Consider the following 6,505-nt stretch of genomic DNA (forward strand, 5'->3'; position numbering starts at 1 on the left):
ATCCTTTTCTAAAAAAGTAAATATCGATAACAAATGGCTACGATAAGAAAAAAAAAAGGATAAAATTTTCCTTCCAATTTTCAAGCCACATCGGATACTAACGAATTTAGAATGACCCGATAGCCAGAGATAACAGTCATCCAACGCCATCTAGTGAGCGAAAAAATAAACGGTGAAAAGAAGAACGGAGGTCAATATTGTGGCGGTGAAAATAATGGTGTTTTCCGACACTATTCTCTTGTCGTACACTACTGAGAGTTCTGATGTCTCGCTCGGGAAGAAAATACAACTTTTTTTATGAAAGGGAGATCGTAATTTATTGAAGACTATACAATAAGCATTGAAAACTATACAATAAGCTCCCACTAGACGCCCGAAAGGCTGAAGATATTAAGACTTTCAAACTGAAGACGTTCTTGTTTTTTAAGTGCTTCGATAATGTGGATTTGAGAATAAATGCCGAATGAATGCATACAATAAAATGATTTACAAAAGGTCCTGTAGAGAGTAGGGCTCCCCTGCAGTATGGGACTTTGAAAAACAGGATCCTTTACATAGCAGGGTTCCCCTGCAGTATGGTTTAAAGGTCGCTCATGAATGGTAGAGGCAAGGGACAGTGACATTGCCCTAGCAAGCAGGACAATACCCTAGAGACTGACCATATATTATATGATCAGCGCCCAAGCCTCCTCTCCACCCAAGCTAGGACCAGGGAGGGCCAGGCAGTGGCTGGTGATGACTCAGCAGATAAACCTATAGGCTCCCCCAAACCCCCCAACCTTAGCTCACAAGGATGGTAAGGTTGCAGACACTAATGGCACTAACGAGTCTGAGCGGGACTGGAACCCCCGACTGGCAAACACCAGGCAGAGACGTTACCAATCAGGCCACAGCAACTTTGAAAAGCAGGACACATTAGAGAGTAGGATTCCCCTACAGTAAAGGATCAGAAAAGCAGGGTCCTTTAAAGAGCAGGGTTCCCCTGCAGTGTAGGACCAGAAAAGCAGGGCCCTTTAGAGAGCAGGGTTCCCCTCCAGAATATGACCCAAAAAAGCAGGGTCCTTCAGAGAGCAGGGTTCCCTGCAGTATAGGACCAGCAAAGTGGGGTCCTTTAGAGAGCAGGGTTCCCCTGCAATATAGGCCCAGAGAAGCAGGATCCTTTAGAGAGCAGGGTTCCCCTCCAGAATATGACCCAAAAAGCAGGGTCCTTCAGAGAGTAGGGTTCCCCTGCAGTATAGGACCAGAAAAGCAGGGTCCTTTAGAGAGCAGGGTTCCCCTGCAGTATAGGACCAGAAAAGCAGGGCCCTTTAGAGAGCAGGGGTCCCCAGCAGCATAGGACCCAAAAGCAGGGTCCTTTAGTTACCAGGGTTGCTTTGCAGTATGGGACCAGAAAAGCAGGATACTTTAGAGAGTGGAGTTCCCCTGCAGTATAGGACCAGCAAAGCAGGATCCCTTAGAGAGTGGGGTCCCCCTGCAGCATAGGACCCAAAAAGCAGGGTCCTTTAGAGAGCACGGTTCTCCTGCAATATGGTACCCGAAAAGTAGGGCCCTTTAGGGAGCAGGGTTCCCCTGCAGTATAGGACCTGAAAAGCGGGATCCTTTAGAGAGCAGGGTTCCCCTGCAGTATAGGACCCGAAAAGCAGTCATTCAAGTAAAGTTCGGAAGACTGTAATTTCGACTTTTGCTTGTTATATATCTCGTCTTTAAGGGCACATCACAGTTCCTTTAAGGATGGTCGTATCTTCTCCCCTTTAAGGCAGCTCGCAATCACCTTGGCCCTTTATAGGAAGATTGTAAAGCTCCTTCTATAAGGCAGATCGAAATTCATCCTTTTCTTTATCTTCATATAGTTTGGAACAGAAATTCGGGGGCGAACGATACTATTTGATAACTGATTAGTGGTTTTTTTTCGAATCATCTTGCTCCAGTAAATTTTCTTAAAATTTATATATTGTCAGCTTACATAAGCTACACATATATGCGTGTGAGTACTGCGTGCGTGCTTGTACGGCAGTGTGCGTGTGCTTACGGCACCGTGCTTGTGTGTACAGTCAAATACGTGTGTACAGCCAAGTGTGTGTGTGAATGGCAGTGTACGTGTGTGTACGGCAGTGTGCGTGTGTGTACAGCCAAATGCGTGTGTACGACCGAGTGCTTGTGTGTCCGGCCATGTGCGTGTGTATGACAGCGTGCGTGTGTGTGTACGGTAGTGTGTGTGTGTACAGCCCAGGACCCATAGATTAGACCAAGTGCTTGTGTGTACGGCAGCGTGCGTGTGCTTACGGCCACGCACGTGTGTATACGGCAGCGTGCGTGCGTGTACAGCCAAGTGCGTGTGTGTACGGCAGTGTGCGTGTGTGTACGGCCAAGTGCGTGTGTGTACGGCCAAGTGCGTGTGTGTACGGCCAAGTGCGTGTGTGTACGGCCAAGTGCGTGTGTGTACGGCCACGCGCGTGTATACGGCATCGTGCGTGCGTGTACAGCCAAGTGCGTGTGTGTACGGTTGCGTGCGTGTGTGTACGGCCACGTGCGTGTGTGTACGGCAGTGTGCGTGTGTGTACGGCCAAGTGCGTGTGTGTACGTCCACGCGCGTGTATACGGCAGCGTGCGTGCGTGTACAGCCAAGTGCGTGTGTGTACGGTTGCGTCCGTGTGTGTAGGGCAGCGTGCGTGTGCTTACGGCCCCGCACGTGTGTATACGGCAGCGTGCGTGTGTATACGGCAGCGTGCGTGCGTGTACAGCCAAGTGCTTGTGTGTACGGTTGCATGCGTGTGTGTACGGCAGTGTGCGTGTGTGTACGGCCAAGTGCGTGTGTGTACCGCCAAGTGCGTGTGTGTACGGCCACGCGCGTGTGTATACGGCAGCGTGCGTGCGTGTACAGCCAAGTGCGTGTGTGTACGGTTGCGTGCGTGTGTGTAAGGCAGTGTGCGTGTGCTTACGGCCACGCACGTGTGTATACGGCAGCGTGCGTGCGTGTACAGCCAAGTGCGTGTGTGTACGGTTGCGTGCGTGTGTGTACGGCCACGTGCGTGTGTGTACGGCAGTGTGCGTGTGTGTACGGCCAAGTGCGTGTGTGTACGGCCACGCGCGTGTATACGGCAGCGTGCGTGCGTGTACAGCCAAGTGCGTGTGTTTACGGTTGCGTGCGTGTGTGTACGGCCATGTGCGTGTGTGTACGGCCACGCGCGTGTGTATACGGCAGCGTGCGTGCGTGTACAGCCAAGTGCGTGTGTGTACGGTTGCGTGCGTGTGCGTACGGCCACGTGCGTGTGTGTACGGCAGTGTGCGTGTGTGTACGGCCAAGTGCGTGTGTGTACGGCCACACGCGTGTGTATACGGCAGCGTGCGTGCGTGTACAGCCAAGTGCGTGTGTGTACGGTTGCGTGCGTGTGTGTACGGCCACGTGCGTGTGTGTAAGGCCAAGTGCGTGTGTGTACGGCTATGTGCGTGTGTGTACGGCAGCGTGCTTATGTGTGGGGTACTACTTATCAGGTATTTCCAAATTTAATAATCAAATAATTTATCTGATATATTTAATTCCTAAATCCTTCTTTTTCTAATATTTAAAGGCCGCTCATGAATGGCAGAGACAAGAGACAATGACATTGCCCTATCAAGCAGGACAATGCCCTAGAGACTAACCATATATACATATCACCAGCACTCAAGACCCCTCTTTACTCATGCTAGGACCAGGGAGGGCCAGACAATGGCTGCTGATGACTCAGTAAGTAGACCTATAGGCTCCCCAAAACACCCACATCCTTAGCTCACAAAGATGGTGAGGTTGCAGACACTAAAGAAACTAACGAGTTTGAACGGGACTCGAACCCTAGCCTGGCTATCAGCAGGCAGGGACGTTCCCAGTAGGCCATGACAACACTGAACTTGTTGGTATATTATGCGATATACATACATATATATATATATATATATATATATATATATATATATGTATAATATATATATATATATATATATATATATATATATATATATATATATATATATACATATATATATATATATATATATATATATATATATATATATATAATATATATATATATATATATATAATATATATATACAAATATATATATATATATATATATATATATATATATATATATATATATGTATATGTATATGTATGTATATATATATATAAATATATATGTGTGTATATATTTATATGTATATATATATACATATATACATATGTATGTGTATATGTAAGTAATTATATATACATATATATATATATATATATATATATATATATATATATATATATATATATATATATATATATATATATACATAAAATTTCACTGCCAATACTATTAAAAACATGGATACGAAAGTACAGTTTATACATTTCCATAAAACAGCCAATATATTAGAAAATATGGATATGAACATATGTATACAAATTTCCTAAATCAAAGTATAACAGACCTGGAATCTATATAAAAATATACATGAATATTACTTGAATATTACTTGAATCTCTTTTAGCAAAGTCATTCTGCATTATGCAAAAATGCACAACACTATTTGAAACAAATTTATACACAAATATATGCAAATTCTTAAATCATATTTATCTGTGTGAATGCACATGCACGAGTTCGAGTGTGTGTGTGTGTATGTGTGTATGTGCGTGAAGTCTAGATTAATAGTGTCATTTTGAAGCAATCTATTAATTCTAATAGAAATAGAAATTCTAATGTTTTAATGTTGTTATTGCTTTTAATATATTTTATTTTAATTGTTCATTGCTTCTTATATCGTTGATTTATTTCCTTATTTCCTTTCCTCACTGGACTACTTTTCTTGTTGGAGTCATTGGGCTTATAGCATCTTGCTTTCCCAACTAGGGTTGTAGCTTGGCTAATAATAATAATAATAATAATAATAATAATAATAATAATAATAATGATCTCCTACTTCACGCTTCATAGTCCTCAGCCATGTAGGCCTGGGTGTTTCGAACTCTCCTAGTGCTTATAATGATAACATTAATAATGATAATAACTGAGTACTCTAGAAGAGTGATGATGATGATTATTATTATTATTATTAATGTTATCATTATAAGCACTAGGAGAGTTGGAACACCCAGGCCTACATGGCTGAGGACTATGAAGCGTGAAGTAGGAGATGATGAACGGAGAAGTATTGAATTAAAAGCTCAAGATAGAGACGACTGGTGAAATCTAACCGAGGCCCTTTGCATCAATAGGCGTATGAAGAATTTATTATCATTATTATTATTATTATTATTATTATTATTATTATTATTATTATTAGCTAAGCTACAGCCTTAGTTGGAAAGGCAGGGTTCAATAAGCCCAAGGGCTCAACAAGGAAAAATAGCCAAGTGGGGAAAGGAAATTATTATTATTATTATTATTATTATTATTATTATTATTATTATTAGCTAAGCTACAACCTTAGTTAGAAAGGCAGGGTTCAATAAGCCCAAGGGCTCCAACAGGAAAATATAGCCCAGTGGGGAATGGGGAAAGGAAACAAGGAAATAAATAAACTATAAGAGAAGTAATGAACAATCAAAATAAAATATTTTAACAGTAACAACATTATAATTAGATCTTTCATAGGACTTAATTGTGGCTAAATAACATTAGTAAAAAGGAATAAAATCATCAAAGTTATTCAGTTTTTTATACTAACTCCATCCAGCTATCGTATTGTTTTCCATATTCACTCTAAATAGATTTTTCTTGCATTTAATATTCGTAGGTTTTTTTTTTTTTTTTTTTTGCTAACTCAAGCTGGTGAAATCCTTTGTATAAATCTACTATTGAAAAGACTCTTGACCGATTTGACTCTAAAAAATGCTGTAATGACAATGGGAGCAAAATGCAAATCTAGCATTTCCTCGAGACCAGGAAAAAATCTCTCTCTCTCTCTCTCTCTCTCTCTCTCTCTCTCTCTAACGCGTTATCCAATCGCTCTCTCTCTTTCTCTCTCTCTAACGCGTTATCCAATCTCTCTCTCTCTCTCTCTCTCTCGTTATCCAGTCGCTCTCTCTCTATCTCTCTCTCTAACGCGTTATCCAATCACTCTCTCTTTCTCTCTCTCTAACACGCTATCCAATCGCTCTCTCTCTCTCTCTCTCTCTCGTTATCCAGTCGCTCTCTCTCTATCTCTCTCTCTAACGCGTTATCCAATCGCTCTCTCTCTCTCTCTCTCTCTCGTTATCCAGTCGCTCTCTCTCTCTCTCTCTCTCGTTATCCAGTCGCTCTCTCTCTCTCTCTCTCTCGTTATCCAGTCGCTCTCTCTCTCTCTCTCTCTCTCTCTCTCTCTCTCTCTCTCTCTCTCTCGTTATCCAGTCGCTATCTCTCTCTCTCTCTCTCTCTCTCTCTCTCTCTCTCTCTCGTTATCCAGTCGCTCTCTCTCTATCTCTCTCTCTAACGCGTTATCCAATCGCTCTCTCTCTCTCTCTCTCTCTCTCGTTATCCAGTGGCTCTCTCTC

This window comes from Palaemon carinicauda, chromosome 13, assembly GCF_036898095.1.
Source record: "Palaemon carinicauda isolate YSFRI2023 chromosome 13, ASM3689809v2, whole genome shotgun sequence".
NCBI lineage: Eukaryota > Metazoa > Arthropoda > Malacostraca > Decapoda > Palaemonidae > Palaemon > Palaemon carinicauda.